Genomic DNA, 20,758 nt, shown 5'->3' on the forward strand with positions numbered 1-20,758 from the left:
CATGATGGCAGAGATGTAACTATGTTGTTTACTTGCCACTTCTCATGCGTTTGGGTTTAAACACTAGGACACTTATTCGGAACCTCTTGCGTGACGACAGATATGTAATTATGCTGTTTGTTTGCCATTTCTTCCGCGTTTGGTTTCGAACGCTCGGACACTTATTCAGACCCCCTTGCATGATGGCAGATATGTAATTATGGTGCTCGCTTGCCATTTCTCATGCAATTGGGTTTAAACACTCGGACACTTATTCGGACCCTCGTGCATGATGGCAGATATGTAATTATAGTGTTTACTTGCCATTCCTCATACATTAGGGTTTAAACACTCGGACACTTATTCGGACCCTCTTGCATGATGGCAGATTTGTAATTATGGTGTTTGTTTGCCATTTCTCGTGCAATAGGATGCGAATACTCCAAAACTTATTCCGACCCCATCGCAGGATGGCAGAGATGTAATTATCGTGTTTGTTTGTCGTTTCTTGTGTATTAGGATTCGAACACTCGGACACTTATTCGATCCCTCTTGTATGATGGCTGATATGTAATTATGGTGTTTTCTTGCCATTTCTCATGCATTACGGTTTAAACACTCGGACACTTATTCGGACACTCTTGCATGATGACAGATATGTAATTATGGTGTTTATTTGCCATTTCTCATACGTTAGGGTTGAAACACTCAGATTGCATAATGGCAGATATGTAATTATGGTGTTTCGTGCAATAGGATTCGAACACTCCGAAAGTCATTCCGATCCAGTTGCATGATGGCAGATATGTAATTATGGTGTTTCTTTGTCGTTTCTCATGCGTTAGCCTTTAAACACTCGGACAATTATCCGGACCCTCTTACACTATGGTAGATATGTAATTATGGTGTTTACTTGCCATTTCTCATGCATTAGGGTTTAAACACTCGAACACGTATTCGGACCCTCCTGCAAGATGGCAAATATGTAATTATAGTGTTTACTTGCCATTTCTCACGCATTAGGGTGTAAACACTTGGACACTTATTCGGACACTCCTGCATCATGGCGGATATGTAATTTTGGTGTTTGTTGGCCATTTCTCATGAATTAGGGTGTAAACACTTGGACACTTATTCGGACCCTCGTGCATGATGGCAGATATGTAATTATAGTGTTTACATGCCATTTCTCATACATTAGGGTTTAAACACTCGGACACTTGTTCGGACCCTCTTGCATGATGGCAGATTTGTAATTATGGTGTTTGTTTGCCATTTCTCGTGCAATAGGATGCGAATACTCCAAAACTTATTCCGGTCCCATCACAGGATGGCAGAGATGTAATTATGGTGTTTATTTTCCGTTTCTTGTGTATTAGGATTCGAACACTCAGACACTTATTCGGACCCACTTGTATGATGGCTGATATTTAATTATGGGGTTTTCTTGCCATTTCTCATGCATTAGGGTTTAAACACTCGGACACTTCTTCGGACACTCTTGCATGATGATAGATATGTAATTATGGTGTTTATTTGCCATTTCTCCTACGTTAGGGTCGAAACACTCAGATACTTATTCGGACCCTCTTGCATGATGGCAAATATGTAATTATGGTGTTTGTTTGCCATTTCTCGTGCAATAGGATTCGAACACTCCGAAAGTTATTCCGACCCAGTTGCATGATGGCAAATATGTAATTATGGTGTTTATTTACCATTTCTCATGCGTTAGGCTTTAAACACTCGGAGAATTATCCGAACCCTCTTACGTGGTGGTAGATATGTAATTATGGTGTTTACTTGCCATTTCTCATGCATTAGGGTTTAAACAATCGGACACTTATTCGGACCCTCTTACACGATGGCCGATATGTAATTATGGTGTTTACTTGCCATTTCTCATGCATTAGGGTTTAAACAATCGGACACTTATTCGGACCCTCTTGCATGATAGCAGATATGTAATTATGATGTTTACTTGCCATTTCTCATGAATTAGGGTGTAAACACTTGGACACTTATTCGGACACTCCTGCATCGTGGCAGATATGTAATTTTGGTGTTTGTTTGCCATTTCTCGTGCAATAGGATTTGAACACTCAAATACTAGTTCGGACCCTATTGCATGATGGCAGAGATGTAACTATGTTGTTTAATTGCCACTTGTCATGCATTTGGGTTTAAACACTAGGGCACTTATTTGGATCCTCTTACATGACGGCAGATATGTAATTATGGTGTTTGTTTGCCATTTCTTCGGCAGTGGGGTTCAAACACTCCACTACAACAAAAGTAACCTATGGTGACGAAAACTAGTGAAGAAAATAAATTTCGTCTCTAAAGAAAAATAATTCGTGAGGAATTTATAAATTTTGTCACATATAATAATAATAAAAAAATGATAGGTGACGAAATTTATTTTTGTCAATAAATACTTCATTTTAAGTGAGGAAAAATTAAGTTTCGTCACCAAAAATTTTCCCTCTAATTTTTTTGGGTGGCGCCAAAATTTTGAGACTTTTAGTGAGAAAAAAATTTGTCACTAATTATAAAATTATTTGTGAGGAATATATTTTCGTCACCAAAACGTTTTAATATTTTTGATATCTTTTGGTGTGGAAATAATATTGTTACCAATTTTGGTGGGAAATTTTTTATATATTGAGCGGCAATAAAAAACGATAGGGTATTAATTTTTTTACCCCTTTTTTGTTTATCATCTCTCTCTCTCTCTCCCTCAAAATAGGGAATTAATTTGTCTTACCTCTTCCTCCTCCACCACGCCGATCGCCATTGTCGTCACCTCTATTAGCCTTGCCGATCGCCGATTGCCACCGCCACCAGTAGCCTTGCCGGTAACCGCCACATCTTCTTCGCTCGATGATTTGGCACGTGATTTCTCTTTGCTCTTTTTCTGGTGTCTCTTTCTCTTATTCTCTGTTTTGGTATGATGACGAAAATTAGTGAAGAAAAAAAATTTCGTTACTAAATAAGAATAATCCATGAGGAATTATAAATTTTGTCACGTATAATAAAAAAATAAAAAATAATAGGTGACGAAATTTATTTCAGTCAATAAATGCTTACTTTTAGGTGAGAAAAAAAATTATGTTTCGTCACCTAATTTTTGCCACTAATTTTTTTTTATGGCACCAAAATTTTGAAACTTTTTGTGAGAAATTTTTTTTTCACTAATTATAAAATTTGTTATTAATTATAAAATTATTTGTGAGAAATATATTTTCGTCACCAATAATTTTTAATATTTTTGAGATGTTTTGGTGAGAAAATAATGTTGTCACCAATTTTGGTGAGAAAATTTTGATGTATTGAGTAACAATGACAAAAAAAAAGGGTATTAATTTTTTTACCCCTTTTCTGTTTATCATCTCTCTCTCTCAAAATAGGCACTACTATAAAAACAGCTAAAGATCACACTTTGACAAATGAAAATATCTCACTTTTATTAGAAGTGTGATAAAAAAAATTAGATTGATATTTTAATCACAATTAATTTGATTAAATGTGATAATATTTATTTTTATGTCACTTTTTAATTAAGTTTGATTATATATATATATATATATATATATTAATCTCACCTTCTAAATGTGATTATATGTAATTTTTTTTAATTACAACTTCTAAATAAGTGTAATGATATGATTATATATAATTTTTTTAATCACAACTTCTAAATAAGTGTGATGAATATATATTGCAAAAAATTAAATTTAGAAAATTCAATTAAATTTCTAAAAAAATTAATTTTCTTTTCTTCTCCTCTCTTTCGTGACTCCTACTCTCTCTCTCTCTCTCTCTAAGAGAATGATAAACACCTCATGGGCACGACCTTTGCATCTCCTCCTCTTCCCTGAATTTGGATCCTCTTCCCCAATGGAGACCCACTCTCCTCGCCATAGACGGTGCTTTGCATTTCCCTTACAACCCTTCGAAACTCATTGGCTTGGGAAAGACCTGCAATTTTGGTAAGGTTCTAAACCTAGAGTTTGTTTCTTTTTTTTTCATAAACCCTTCTCTTCTTAAATTAGGGCATTTGATTAAACTATTTGGATTTCAATTCAACGATTTCTGGTGTGGGGTTTTGAATTAGGGCATTTGATTCAACGATTTCTGGGTGGGGGGTTTTGATTTTTTTTTTTATATATAAAATTCTTAGGTAGTGAGTTTTCCCCCCTGTTTCTCCTTTTTTTCATATTTAAAAAGAAAAAAGAAAGAAAAATCTAACAGACACCATGCTTATGGATGTGAATCCAGAAACTCTAAGATTTGTCTTTTTTTTATATGAGTTTCAATAGTCTAAATGGGATTCAAGTTTTGAAATGGTTCTGAAATATACAAGTGTTCTCTATCCTTGTCCAAATCAATTTTATGTTTTTGTTTTTCCAATTTTTTCATTATGTAATGCAATCTATAATATCTATGAAGTTCATGTCTTCTTCTTTGTAGTTTTGCACCTTAAATGTTTATTTATTTACTTCATTGAACTTAAATGTAATGGCTTTCATTTTCCTGCATATTTCCTACAACTACAAAGGGTTTTGCACCTTAAATGTTTATTTATTTACTGTGGTATATGATTTGTTTGGTAGTAATTCTCCATATGGTATGTAGATTCAATCATTTCACTTTTTATTTGATTGAAACATTTGTCTAATCTTTTTATTTTGTTAGGATTTCCACTCTTGTTTGTGACAGGAAACGGACAAGAATTCTGCATGTCAAGTGTTTGAAGATATTTCCGAGAGACAACCCATCAACCCATCAAACCATCAACCCAATGTTGTTGAAAAACTTATTGTATATTAACCTCTTATAAAATGACTATTCTGTTTGTAATAGAGCATAAAAGTTTTTAAGAATTCAAATGAGACATTGTAAAGGGAAGGGAGTGTCACTACAAGAAATTAGTCTTATAGAGAATAAGAATAAGAATGATGAATGAATCGTCTCTCACTAGGCCATATGTATGTAGTATTGCTATCAAACTCTTGAAATTTTAATGACAATAACTTGCCTACTACTCAACTAATGGCGGTAGTAGTAGGAATGACGATTTTTAAACTTCTAACAATTGATCTTAAACATTAGGAATGACAATTTTTAAACTTTCCCCTCTTGCGAATCACAAGAGTTAATGTCCATGCTAGTTTCACCTCCCTTTTCCAATTTTGGTTATTCATAAATTTCTCATTTACGTATTCTTGTTTTTTTTTTGGGCTGCTTACAAGATAAAGATGTGTCTAGTGATATATAGAACATTAGAATCGTATATGTTTCTGTTGTTATTTTTCAAGCCTCTTAGTATTGCTTTTGAGACATTACAAGTACTTTTATTGGGAAGTCTTTTCATTTTCATAATGGATAGATCTATCTATAGATCATGTAACATTTTTCCCGTAGAACATATAATAAACACAGGCTGAAGGTTCTTTAGTCTGCAAATTGTTTTTTGTAGGCTATTTTGATTCATGGTTTTCAATTGCTCAATATATGGTTCCATGATTCGGCAGGGAACAACACAAATTGCCAAAGGTCCAAACTCCTTGATATATCAATAACAGGTTGTTTGCAAACTTTTTTTATGTAGCCATGTTATTTTGTTGTTGTGTTACCAAGTGGTTGGGGGTTCTCATGTTTTCTGGTCCCGTTATTCACTTTTTCCTTATTTGCTTATAGCTCCCAAATTTTTTTGTGATGCATTTATTTTGTTGTTTTCTTTCTTCATTCCTCTAACTTAGTATTCCCTGTTCTTTAAAGAAGATGTGTTTTTTGAAGCATGGCACTGTAGTTTTCTTTATATTCTTTTCCCTTTTCCCCATATAAAAATAAAATTATTTGAATGAACAGGTAAAACATGTTAAGCCAACTATGTTACCATTTTTTTCTTGTCCACTTATATCTCATAAAAGAAAAAAAATTTAGTGCTGCATTTATTTTGCTGTTTTCTTTCTTTCTTCCTCTAAGCCAGTATTTTATGATCTTGAAAGAAGATGTGTTTTGTGAAGCGTGGCACTGTATAGTTTTCATAATTTCTTTTCCTTTCTTTTCTTTTCTTTTCGTTTCTCTTTTTTTTTTTTTTCCTTCCTATAAACGTAAGGGGGTTTGTTGCTTGGTGCAATAGTAAAAGCTCTACAGGACCTTTTTACCTATGCTTAGCTTGCTCAGTTAGTCTCAATGTCAAGAAAATGCACCAATCTCTATCTTTTTTTCTTAAAGGTTTATATGTTTGTGATTATTTTAACTTGACATGTTTTTAGTTGGTGGGTTGTCTTGGCAATGTTTATATATTTATTAATTCTTTCTAAGACCATGGCTTTCCATGATTCTTGGCAATCATTCGTTTTCTATTGTTATTGTTGATGCTGTTGCTAAAGACCAAGGGTACTTCTAATTGTTGTTGTGGATTGGATTTGTCATTATTGTAACTTAACAAATTTGAGTGCGGGTTCATTCTATGAATGGAAAGGCATTCTCATGTGGAACTTGGGTTTTCTTCTGGACATCATGACGTTATTGATGGCACTCTGTCATTATGTGCATATCTGGTGGCTTCATGGCATGAAATTTCATCTTGTGGATGTAGTTCTTTTCCTAAATATATGTGTAAAGTTTCTCACTATTTTTTTGTAGCAATATATTGACATTCATTTGACTTGGACTTTTCAACATTATTATTTCATGTTTATTTTGTTTAACACTTCATATTATTGACCAGGCCTTGTTTGGTGCAATTGTAAAACGTATCAAATGATTTATTAGGTTGAAGATAGCTTTAGGCATCCTTCATGGAGCACTTCCAGATGCAACACCTGAGGAGATTGAAGCATATGATGATGAATGTGCTATTTGTAGGGTGAGCTTGTTAGCTTAGTTCATTCTCAATTCCCTATTTGATTTTTTGTTAATCTCCAAGCTGTTTGATGGGTGGGCAAATGACAGGAACCAATGGCGAAGGCGAAGAGACTGTCTCGTAAACATTTTTTCCATCTAACATGTTTGAGATCTTGGTATGATCTATGTTGCGTGTTACGATCTTGGACCCCCCCATCATGAGCAGAGAGGAATTTGAAGCTTCGAAAGCTGATCTATGAAGGAAGCATACAATGAAATCTATTGCTGCAAAGGTACTATCAATAAGCATCATTCCTTATTATCTGTTATTATTGCTTGAGTTTTTGTTCCTAGGAAATTTACCAAGAAATAGAACTTAAAAAGTTTTACTAGCAATAATGCTTCCCCATATTTATATCTATCTGTGGAAGTGGATATCAGATGCTACTCTGTTTTTACTGCATAGTGTGAGAATGCTGCTTCAAGTTTGTAGGAAGTTACTTTCTGCAAGTGCAAATGTTACCAAAGGTTACTCCCTCTATTCATAGATTCTAATCATGCCATTAATTTAACTAGGCTCTACAATCCAAAATTGAATCCCAATCAACAAGGGTCCATCTTGGGCCTGTAGGCCTGCAATGAGTTGTTCACATGTGCACAACTACAATGACAGAGATCCTAATCTTCCACTGTGGTGTAGCTTAATTAGATGGTAGTTCATAGATTGAATTCCTCTGTTTTGTCATAAAGGGGTCCATGCCATTCAGTCGTTTACATTTTGTTTTATTGCCAAAAACCTAAGACTAGCTTGACAAGTGACAATAATGTGAAGAGAGAGTTATTCTTAATTGCTTTTATGTGTTGTACTTTGTACAGGAAGCTGTCCTTTGTTTTGTTACATGTCTTTGTCAATCCTATGTAAAGCACAAATAGAATCATTTAGAAACACAAATATCATTTAGGTATAACAACCACAACTAGCTGAGTCAAATATCATTTAGAAACACAAATATCATTTAGCTATAACAATCATTTAGAAACACAAATATCATTTCGATAAACCTGTTGCACCCACATCAAAGCTCCTGAAGAAACTGAGGACCTATTCAGGTATATTTAGGCTAATATTTTTCTTTTTCTTTTCATTATCTTTCTTTGAAAAACTTCTTTTCATATGAAAAAACTAGTCTCACCGATTATGTACCATTTTTACTTTTAGTCACCTATATGAATGAGTATTTAGATGAAGCCTTGAAATCATTGTAGCCAGAATAGACGTATGATAATATTAAGATTTTACTAAGCAATTGACAAATCATGATGAGTATTACATAGTAGAGCTCTTCATGACTAGGTAACTGTCTAATGTTTATCACATTTTTCTTCTCTAGTATCAATGAAGATGAAGGAATTCCAGGCAGGAGCAGATTGGGCAGGAAGGGTAAATTTTTTGTTTTAAATAATTGTGTCCCTTTCTACCTTAGGGAGCTTTGGTGTTTGTAATGCTCACAACAAGGAGTCCCAAAACCTACCAATTCAGTGTTAAATTGCCAATAACCATATTTTTTGCTTTCACATTTTGAACACAATGGCATGGCATACATTCAGAGAAACATGTCCTCAAAGATGTATATACGCTTGCATTTTCTTCCCCTCCCTAATCACACTATTTAACCCACAAACACACCATCTCTAACACCATCCCCCACCAATCCCTTAGGATACATGTTTGGATTTGGATTTGGATTTGGATTTGGAATTGAGTAGGGCTTTGCAAATCCCCCTCAAATCCATCATCCAAACACAATATTAAAGAAAACCAACAATAGAGCAGAGGAAAAACTATTCCCATTACACAAACAAACAACAATAAGCCCTACCCATTAGCTATCATTCTCTTCCAGTTATGAAACTCCATAGATGGTGTTGTTGGAAACCTGTCTTCCACTTCATTTATAGAAATATGAATTGTACTCAAAGCTGAAATTATGCACTATACCTTGTAGTTTTTATTAATCAGTTCTATGACGCTGAATTATGGGTGGCATGAGTATCCTAAAAAGTTATCCTAATATCCTATTGTTGTTTCTCTGATAAGGAGTTTCTTTTGCTTTTTCTCTTTAAAATGATTTGTGCCAGTCAACTCTTCTTATGATGCCTTTCCAACAAAGTTGTGCATTTCTAAATTGTGATATTTTACTTCAGAATGTGTGAATTTAATTTGTTATTTGTTAACTTATCTATATTGTCCTTATCTTATTCCTATAGGTACAGTGTTTTAGTTCTTTGATTTGAGTAAGGAATAGATTCTTAAACAATATGATGTTGGAGATGCATGTGTAATTGTTGAAGATCCTCACACTGAAGATCTCAGCCAAGAAGTTAGAGGCTTCATATTCTCTAGAATTCTGGTTCGTTTTTGAAAGTCATATTTGCCTCAATTGCAATTCCATTTCAAAATACTTTTGGTCACTTCTATAGCTGCATTAATTGCTGATCTTTCTCTCTATACATGATCTACATATATTTAGCAGATGTTGTATGTTTACCAGAGACCATTATAATCTTTTATTTTCTGGATGGAGAATCTTTTTTGGCTGAAAACTCAAGTTCGAAAAATGTTTTCAAGCAATCATGAGTGGACTATTGTTCATTCTGTAGCAGCCTATCACATATAGGAAAATAAAGTTTTGCTTGCTCAGAAACAGATTCTTGATAGCAAAGACACAGACACTTGGCACGAACATGACACAACATAGATATAAATACTAAAACAAGACATAGACATGGCAACAACATTATAATAATGAAAATTACGTATAAACATGGGAATAATTAAAAAATGTCCATTGCATATTTCAGTTGTGGTAGCCATGTCTATGATGCCAGTGTCTTGCATTTCTTCCTTTATCTATTTATTTGAATAAATGGTTGGGTGCTTTTAGGTATGTTCATCCTTTTAATAAGGCTGTTCGTATGGCTACAATTGCTGGCCTTGTGTTTGAGTAAGTGCTAGCCGATGCCCCAAAGTTGCAAAGCATATTTAAATAATGTACACACCCAAGAAGTATCTCAAGTCTCTAGGCGTGTCCAAGTGTAGGTATTGAAGCAGTAATCTACATGGACACTGCTTATTTGTATCCGTGTTGCTAAGACTATAGTGGGTTGCTAAATGGTATAGAGAGTCTAATTTAACAATAAGCAGTTTGACTATTAACACTTTTTGACAAATACTGTATTGATTACTATTATTATTTTTATTGTTATATTTAGTAAGACAAGAAAATTGACTATCACTAATACATAGGATACAGTTACAGCATGGAAATGAACTTTTTTCAAAGTAGAGACAAAATTATGTGTTTACTCTTGTGTATTTTTGCTAGGCAGTGTTGGAGTTGCTCTAAGTTAGTGATGTGATTAATAGGAGCTTGCCATGTACAAAGGAACTTTTGGTTGTTAAGTTAGACTCATTGTGTACACAATTTGTATTGACATGGATAGAGAGGTCTATATAATGTAATTGGTAATATGTTAATATTTTTCTTATTTATTTTCTTTGCAGATTGGTTTTTGATGACGTCTGGAAGCATACTTGCAAATCAAGATCAAGTGTTAAATTATTTTTTTTACTGAACTAATACTTAGTTGTACTTGCAAATCAAGATTGAATGTTGATTTTTTTTTTTTTTTTGGTGTGGATTCCACGTTAGTTCATTTTGGGATTTACTTTGATGATTTTTTTGATATACTTAATGGATTATTATTAAAGTTGTTTGACGGATATATTTTGATTTATAATACAATTGTTTGGTGAATTTTTTTGTGGAGTGGTGTATAATAGCTAGTCGATTTCTTAGCATATTTAAAAGACTATTGGGATATGAGCAGGGATATTTGTGAAATAATAATTATGGTGTTTACTTGCCATTTCTCATACACTACGGTTTAAACACTCGGACACTTATTCGGGCTCTCTTGCATGATGGCATATATGTAATTATGGTGTTTGTTTGCCATTTCTAGTGCAATAGGATTCGAACCCTCCGAAAGTTATTCCGACCCAGTTGCATGATGGTAGATATGTAATTATGGTGTTTATTTCCCATTTCTCCTGCGTTAGGCTTTAAACACTCGGACAATTATCCAGGCCCTCCTACATGATGGTAGATATGTAATTATGGTGTTTACTTGTCATTTCTCATGCATTGGGGTTTAAACACTCGGACACTTATTCGAACCCTCTTGCATGCTGGCTGATATGTAATTATGGTGTTTACTTGCAATTTCTCATGCATTAGGGTGTAAACACTTGGACACTTATTCGGCCCCTCCTGCATGATGGCAGATATGTAATTATGGTGTTTGTTTACCATTTCTTCTGCATTGCGATTCGAACATTCAGACACATATTCGGACCCCCTTGCATGATTGCAGATAGGTAATTATGGTGTTCGCTTGCCATTTCTCATGCATTTGGGTTTAAACACTCGGACACTTATTCGGACCCTTTTGCATGATGGCAGATATGTAATTATAGTTTTTACTTGCCATTTCTCATACATTAGGGTTTAAACACTCAGACACTTATTTGGATCCTCTTGCATGATGGCAGATATGTAATTATGGTATTTTTTGCCATTTCTCATGCATTAGGTTTTAAACACTTGGACACTTATTCAGACCCTCTTGCGTGATGGAAGATATGCAATTATGGTGTTTACTTGCCATTTCTCGTGCATTAGGGTTTAAACACTCGGACAATTATTCGGACCCACTTACTTGATGATAGATATGTAATTATCGTGTTTTTACTTGCCAGTCCTCGTGCATTAGGGTTCAAATGCTCGGACACTTATTCGGACCCTCTTACACAATGGCAGATATGTAATTATGGTGTTTACTTGCCATTTCTCATGCATTTATGTTAAAACACTCAGACACTTATTCGGACCCTCTTACACGATAGCAGATATGTAATTATGGTGTTTACTTTCCATTTCTCTTGCATTTGTGCTCAAACACTCGGACACTTATTCGGACCCTCTTACATGACGGTAGAGATGTAACTATGTTGTTTACTTGCCACTTCTCATGCATTTGGGTTTAAACAGTAGGACACTTATTCGCACCCTATTGCATGACGGCAAATATGTAATTATGGTGTTTCTTTGCCATTTCTTCTGCATTGGGGTTCGAACACTCGGACACTTATTCAGACCCCTTGCATGATGGCAGATATGTAATTATGGTGTTCGCTTGCCATTTCTCATGCATTAGGGTTTAAACACTCGGACACTTATTCGGACCCTCTTGCATAGTGGCAGATATGTAATTATAGTGTTTACTTGCCATTTCTCATACATTAGGGTTTAAACACTTGAACACTTATTCGGACCCTCTTGCATGATGGCAGATATTTAATTACGGCGTTTGTTTGCCATTCTCGTGGAATTGGATTCGAACACTCTGAAACTTATTCCGACCCCATCGCAGGATGGCAGAGATTTAATTATGGTGTTTGTATGCCATGTCTTGTGTATTAGGATTCGAACACTCGGACACTTATTCGGAGCCTCTTGCATGATGGCAGATATGTAATTATGGTGTTTTCGCGTCATTTCTCATGCATTAGGGTTTAAACACTTGGACACTTGTTCGGACCCTCTTGCATAACGGCAGATATGTAATTATGGTGTTTGTTGGCTATTTCTCGTGCAATAGGATTCGAACACTCGGATACATTTTCGGACCCTCTTGCATGATGGCAGAGATGTAACTATGTTGTTTACTTGCCACTTCTCATGCATTTGGGTTTAAACAGTAGGACACTTATTCGGACCCTATTGCACGACTGATATGTAATTATGGTGTTTCTTTGCCATTTCTTCTGCAATGGGGTTCGAACACTCGGACACTTATTCGGACCCCTTGCATGATGTCAGATATGTAATTATGGTGTTCGTTTGCCATTTCTCATGCATTTGGGTTTAAACACTCGGACACTTATTTGGACCTTCTTGCATGGTGGCAGATATGGAATTATAGTGTTTACTAGCCATTTCTTATACCTTACGGTTTAAACACTAGGACACTTATTCGGACCCTCTTGCATAATGGCAGATATGTAATTACGGTATTTGTTTGCCATTCTCGTGCAATTGGATTCGAACACTCTGAAACTTATTCCGACCCCATCGCAGGATGGCAAAGATATAATTATGGTGTTTGTTTGCCATGTCTTGCGTATTAGGATTCGAACACTCGGACACTTACTCGGACCCTCCTGCATGATGGCAGATATGTAATTAGGGTGTTTACTTGCTATTTCTCATGCATTAGGGGTTAAACACTTGGACACTTATTCGGACCCTCTTGCGTAATGGCAGATATGTAATTATGGTGTTTGTTTGCCATTTCTCGTGCAATAGGATTCGAACACTCGGATACATGTTCAGACCCTCTTGCAAGATGGCAGAGATGTAACGATGTTGTTTACTTGCCACTTCTCATGCATTTGGGTTTAAACAGTAGGACACTTATTCGGACCCTATAGCATGACGGCACATATGTAATTATGGTGTTTCTTTGCCATTTCTTCTGCATTGCGTTCGAACACTTGGACACTTATTCGGACCCCCTTGCATGATGGAAGATATGTAATTATGGTGTTTGGTTGTCGTTTCTCATGCATTAGGGTTTAAACACACGGATACTTATTCGGACCCTCTTGCATGGTGGCAGATATGTAATTATAGTGTTTACTTGCCATTTCTCATACATTAGGGTTTAAACACTCGGACACTTATTCGGACCCTCTTGCATGATGGTAGATATGTAATTACGGTGTTTGTTTGCCATTCTCGTGCAATTGGATTCGAACACTCTGAAACTTATTTTGACCCCATCGCAGGATGGCAGAGATGTAATTATGGTGTTTGTTTGCCATGTCTTGTGTACTAGGATTCGAACACTCGGACACTTATTCGGACCCTCTTGCGTGATGGCAGATATGTAATTATGGTGTTTTCGTGCCATTTCTCATGCATTAGGGTTTAAACACTCGGACACTTATTCGGACCGTCTTGCATAATGGTAGATATGTAATTATGGTGTTTGTTTGCCATTTCTCGTGCAATAGGATTCGAACACTCGGATACATCTTCAGAGCCTCTTGCATGACGGTAAAGATGTAACTATGTTGTTTACTAGCCACTTCTCATCCATTTGGATATAAACAGTAGGACACTTATTCGGACCCTATTGCATGATGGCAGATATGTAATTACGGTGTTTCTTTGCCATTTCTTCTACATTGGGGTTCGAACACTCGGACACTTATTCGGACCCCCTTGCATGATGGCAGATATGTAATTACGGTGTTTGCTTTCCATTTCTCATGCATTAGGGTTTAAACACTCGGACACTTATTCGGACCCTCTTGCATGGTGGCAGATATGTAATTATAGTGTTTACTTGCCATTTCTCATACATTAGGGTTTAAACACTCGAACACTTATTCGGACCCTCTTGCATGATGGTAGATATGTAATTACGGTGTTTGTTTTCCATTCTCGTGCAATTGGATTCGAACGCTCTGAAACTTATTTTGACCCCATCGCAGGATCGCAGGGATGTAATTACGGTGTTTGTTTGCCATGTCTTGTGTATTAGGATTCGAACACTCGGACACTTACTCGGACCCTCCCGCATGATGGCAGATATGTAATTAGGGTGTTTACTTGCTATTTCTCATGCATTAGGGTTTAAACACTTGGACACTTATTCGGACCCTCTTGCGTAATGGCAGATATGTAATTATGGTTTTTGTTTGCCATTTCTCGTGCAATAGGATTCGAACACTCGGATACATGTTCAGTCCCTCTTGCATGATGGTGGAGATGTAACGATGTTGTTTACTTGCCACTTCTCATGCATTTGGGTTTAAACAGTAGGACACTTATTCGGACCCTATTGCATGACGGCAGATATGTAATTATGGTGTTTCTTTGCCATTTCTTCTGCATTGGCATTCGAACACTTGGACACTTATTCGGACCACCTTGCATGATGGCAGATATGTAATTATGTTGTTTTCTTGCCATTTCTCATGCATTTGGGTTTAAACACTCGGACACTTATTCAGACCCTCTTGCATGGTGGCAGATATGTAATTATAGCGTTTACTTGCCATTTCTCATACATTAAGGTTTAAACACTCGGACACTTATTCGGACCCTCTTGCATGATGGTAGATATGTAATTACGGTGTTTGTTTGCCATTCTCGTGCAATTGGATTCGAACACTCTGAAACTTATTTTGACCCCAACGCAGGATGGCAGAGATGTAATTATGGTGTTTGTTTGCCACGTCTTGTGTATTAGGATTCGAATGCTCGGACACTTATTCGGACCCTCTTGCACGATGGCAGATATGTAATTAAGGTGTTTTTGTGCCATTTCTCATGCATTAGGGTTTAAACACTCGGACACTTATTCGGACCGTCTTGCATAATGGCAGATATGTAATTATGGTGTTTGTTTGCCATTTGTCGTGCAATAGGATTCGAACACTCGGATACATGTTCAGACCCTCTTGCATGATGGCAGAGATGTAACTATATTGTTTACTTGCAACTTCTCATGTATTTGGGTTTAAACAGTAGGACACTTATTCGGACCGTATTGCATGACGGCAGATATGTAATTATGGTGTTTCTTTTCCATTTCTTCTGCATTGGGGTTCGAACACTCGGACACTTATTCGGACCCCCTTGCATGGTGGAAGATATGTAATTATGGTGTTTGCTTGCCATTTCTCATGCATTAGGGTTCAAACACTCGGACACTTATTCGGACCCTCTTGCATGGTGGCAGATATGTAATTATAGTGTTTACTTGCCATTTCTCATACATTTGGGTTTAAACACTCGGACACTTATTCGGAACCTCTTGCACGATGGTAGATATGTAATTACGGTGTTTGTTTGCCATTCTCGTGCAATTGGATTCGAACACTCTGAAACTTATTTTGACCCCATCGCAGGATGGCAGAGATGTAATTATGGTGTTTGTTTGCCATGTCTTGTGTACTAGGATTCGAACACTCGGACACTTATTCGGACCCTCTTGCGTGATGGCAGATATGTAATTATGGTGTTTTCGTGCCATTTCTCATGCATTAGGGTTTAAACACTCGGACACTTATTCGGACCGTCTTGCATAATGGTAGATATGTAATTATGGTGTTTGTTTGCCATTTCTCGTGCAATAGGATTCGAACACTCGGATACATCTTCAGAGCCTCTTGCATGACGGTAAAGATGTAACTATGTTGTTTACTAGCCACTTCTCATCCATTTGGATATAAACAGTAGGACACTTATTCGGACCCTATTGCATGATGGCAGATATGTAATTACGGTGTTTCTTTGCCATTTCTTCTACATTGGGGTTCGAACACTCGGACACTTATTCGGACCCCCTTGCATGATGGCAGATATGTAATTACGGTGTTTGCTTTCCATTTCTCATGCATTAGGGTTTAAACACTCGGACACTTATTCGGACCCTCTTGCATGGTGGCAGATATGTAATTATAGTGTTTACTTGCCATTTCTCATACATTAGGGTTTAAACACTCGAACACTTATTCGGACCCTCTTGCATGATGGTAGATATGTAATTACGGTGTTTGTTTTCCATTCTCGTGCAATTGGATTCGAACGCTCTGAAACTTATTTTGACCCCATCGCAGGATCGCAGGGATGTAATTACGGTGTTTGTTTGCCATGTCTTGTGTATTAGGATTCGAACACTCGGACACTTACTCGGACCCTCCCGCATGATGGCAGATATGTAATTAGGGTGTTTACTTGCTATTTCTCATGCATTAGGGTTTAAACACTTGGACACTTATTCGGACCCTCTTGCGTAATGGCAGATATGTAATTATGGTTTTTGTTTGCCATTTCTCGTGCAATAGGATTCGAACACTCGGATACATGTTCAGTCCCTCTTGCATGATGGTGGAGATGTAACGATGTTGTTTACTTGCCACTTCTCATGCATTTGGGTTTAAACAGTAGGACACTTATTCGGACCCTATTGCATGACGGCAGATATGTAATTATGGTGTTTCTTTGCCATTTCTTCTGCATTGGCATTCGAACACTTGGACACTTATTCGGACCACCTTGCATGATGGCAGATATGTAATTATGTTGTTTTCTTGCCATTTCTCATGCATTTGGGTTTAAACACTCGGACACTTATTCAGACCCTCTTGCATGGTGGCAGATATGTAATTATAGCGTTTACTTGCCATTTCTCATACATTAAGGTTTAAACACTCGGACACTTATTCGGACCCTCTTGCATGATGGTAGATATGTAATTACGGTGTTTGTTTGCCATTCTCGTGCAATTGGATTCGAACACTCTGAAACTTATTTTGACCCCAACGCAGGATGGCAGAGATGTAATTATGGTGTTTGTTTGCCACGTCTTGTGTATTAGGATTCGAATGCTCGGACACTTATTCGGACCCTCTTGCACGATGGCAGATATGTAATTAAGGTGTTTTTGTGCCATTTCTCATGCATTAGGGTTTAAACACTCGGACACTTATTCGGACCGTCTTGCATAATGGCAGATATGTAATTATGGTGTTTGTTTGCCATTTGTCGTGCAATAGGATTCGAACACTCGGATACATGTTCAGACCCTCTTGCATGATGGCAGAGATGTAACTATATTGTTTACTTGCAACTTCTCATGTATTTGGGTTTAAACAGTAGGACACTTATTCGGACCGTATTGCATGACGGCAGATATGTAATTATGGTGTTTCTTTTCCATTTCTTCTGCATTGGGGTTCGAACACTCGGACACTTATTCGGACCCCCTTGCATGGTGGAAGATATGTAATTATGGTGTTTGCTTGCCATTTCTCATGCATTAGGGTTCAAACACTCGGACACTTATTCGGACCCTCTTGCATGGTGGCAGATATGTAATTATAGTGTTTACTTGCCATTTCTCATACATTTGGGTTTAAACACTCGGACACTTATTCGGAACCTCTTGCACGATGGTAGATATGTAATTACGGTGTTTGTTTGCCATTCTCGTGCAATTGGATTCGAACACTCTGAAACTTATTTTGACCCCATCGCAGGATGGCAGAGATGTAACTATGGTGTTTGTTTGCCATGTCTTATGTGTTAGGATTGGAACACTCGGACACTTATTCAGAGCCTCTTGCATGATGGCAGATATGTAATTATGGTGTTTTCGGGCCATTTCTCATGCATTAGGGTTTAAGCACTCGGACACTTATTCGGACCCTCTTGCATAATGGCAGATATGTAATTATGGTGTTTGTTTGCCATTTCTCGTGCAATAGGATTCGAACACTCGGATACATGTTCAGACCCTCTTGCATGATGGCAGAGATGTAACTATGTTGTTTACTTGCCACTTCTCATGTATTTGGGTTTAAACTGTAGGACACTTATTCGGACCCTATTGCATGACGGCAGATATGTAATTATGGTGTTTCTTTGCCATTTCTTCTGCATTGGGGTTCGAACACTCGGACACTTATTCAGACCCCTTGCATGATGGCAGATATGTAATTATGGTGTTCGCTTGCCATTTCTCATGCATTAGGGTTTAAACACTCGGACACTTATTCGGACCCTCTTGCATAGTGGCAGATATGTAATTATAGTGTTTACTTGCCATTTCTCATACATTAGGGTTTAAACACTCGAACACTTATTCGGACCCTCTTGCGTGATGGCAGATATTTAATTACGGTGTTTGTTTGCCATTCTCGTGCAATTGGATTCGAACACTCTGAAACTTATTCCGACCCCATCGCAGAATGGCAGAGATGTAATTTGGGTGTTTGTATGCCATGTCTTGTGTATTAGGATTCGACCACTCGGACACTTATTCGGAGCCTCTTGCATGATGGCAGATATGTAATTATGGTGTTTTCGTGTCATTTCTCATGCATTAGGGTTTAAACACTTGGACACTTATTCGGACCCTCTTGCATATTGGCAGATATGTAATTATGGTGTTTGTTGGCCATTTCTCGTGCAATAGGATTCGAACACTCGGATACATGTTCGGACCCTATTGCATGATGGCAGAGATGTAACTATGTTGTTTACTTGCCACTTCTCATGCATTTGGGTTTAAACAGTCGGACACTTATTCGGACCCTATTGCATGACGGCAGATATGTAATTATGCTGCTTCTTTGCCATTTCTTCTGCATTGGGGTTTGAACACTCGGACACTTAGTCGGACCCCTTGCATGATGGCAGATATGTAATTATGGTGTTCGCTTGCCATTTCTCATGCATTAGGGTTTAAACACTCGGACACTTATTCGGACCCTCTTGCACGGTGGCAGATATGTAATTATAGTGTTTACTAGCCATTTCTCATACATTATGGTTTAAACACTCGGACACTTATTCGGACCCTCTTGCATGATGGCAGATATGTAATTACGGTATTTTTTTGCCATTCTCGTGCAATTGGATTCGAACACTCTGAAACTTATTCCGACCCCATCGCAGGATGGCAGAGATGTAATTATGGTGTTCATTTGCCATGTCTTGTGTATTAGGATTCGAATACTCGGACACTTACTCGGACCCTCTTGTATGATGGCAGATATGTAATTATGGTGTTTACTTGCTATTTCTCATGCATTAGGGTTTAAACACTTGGACATTTATTCGGACTCTCTTACATAATGACAGATATGTAATTATGGTATTTTTTTGCCATTTCTCGTGCAATAGGATTCGAATAGTCGGATACATGTTCGGACCCTCTTGCATGATGGCAGAGATGTAACTATGTTGTTTACTTGCCACTTCTCATGCATTTGGGTTTAAATAGTAGGACACTTATTCGGACCCTATTGCATGACGGCAGATATGTAATTATGGTCTTTCTTTTCCATTTCTTCTGCATTGGGGTTCGAACACTCGGACACTTATTCGGACCCCCTTGCATGATGGCAGATATGTAATTATGGTGTTTGCTTGCCATTTCTCATGCATTAGGGTTTAAACACTCGGACACTTATTCGGACCCTCATGCATGGTGGCAGATATGTAATTATAGTGTTTACTTTCCATTTCTCATACATTAGGGTTTAACCACTCGGACACTTATTCGGACCCTCTTGCACGATGGTAGATATGTAATTACGGTGTTTGTTTTCCATTCTCGTGCAATCGGATTCAAACACTTTGAAACTTATTCTGACCCCATCGCAGGATGGCAGAGATGTAATTATGGTGTTTGTTTGCCATGTCTTGTGTATTAGGATTCGAACACTCGGACCCTTATTCGGACCCTCTTGCCATGTCTTATGTAATTAAGGTGTATACTTGCCATTTCTCATACACTTGGGTTTAAACACTCGGACACTTATTCGGGCCCTCTTGCATGATGGCATATATGTAATTACGGTGTTTGTTTGCCCTTTCTCGTGCAATAGGATTCGAACACTCTGAGGTCATGTTTGATTCACAAGACTAATAGTGAAGTATTAATAATCCTATAAAATTAGTGTAGTATTCACTATCCAATTGGATTAATATCCATTGGATTAATAATCCCACCCCTACCCTATTACTAATAATCCTACAAATTTGTTGGATTAATTATCCATTGGATTAATAATCCTAAATCAAAATATTAAAACAAACATAGGATAATTGGGCCCACGGATTAATAATCCTAATCCTATGCTCTAATCCACCCAATCAAACATGCCCTGAAAGTTATTCCGACCCAGTTGCATGATGGCATCTATGTAATTATGGTGTTTATTTGCTATTTCTCATGCGTTAGGCTTTAAACACTCGGACAATTATCCGGACTC

At 37.1% G+C, this 20,758-nt stretch overlaps 1 non-coding gene across 5 annotated transcripts; it reads left to right on the forward strand.

Annotated features, from left to right (window-relative positions):
- The first annotated feature begins 3,730 nt into the window (after nt 1-3,730).
- Nucleotides 3,731-10,661, forward strand: LOC114296961 (uncharacterized). Of its 5 annotated transcripts, XR_014345101.1 has the most exons (7): nt 3,731-3,971; nt 4,678-5,567; nt 6,722-6,859; nt 6,946-7,130; nt 8,229-8,278; nt 9,106-9,248; nt 10,403-10,661. It is a non-coding gene; the product is annotated as an uncharacterized LOC114296961 (transcript). The 5 variants fall into 5 exon arrangements; XR_014345100.1 differs by lacking the exon at nt 8,229-8,278; XR_014345104.1 differs by lacking the exon at nt 8,229-8,278 and having other exon boundaries at nt 6,766-6,859.
- The last annotated feature ends 10,097 nt before the right edge of the window (nt 10,662-20,758 follow it).

The sequence above is a fragment of the Camellia sinensis genome, chromosome 11, assembly GCF_055761805.1.
Source record: "Camellia sinensis isolate YWXY chromosome 11, ASM5576180v1, whole genome shotgun sequence".
In the NCBI taxonomy this organism is placed as follows: Eukaryota; Viridiplantae; Streptophyta; class Magnoliopsida; order Ericales; family Theaceae; genus Camellia; species Camellia sinensis.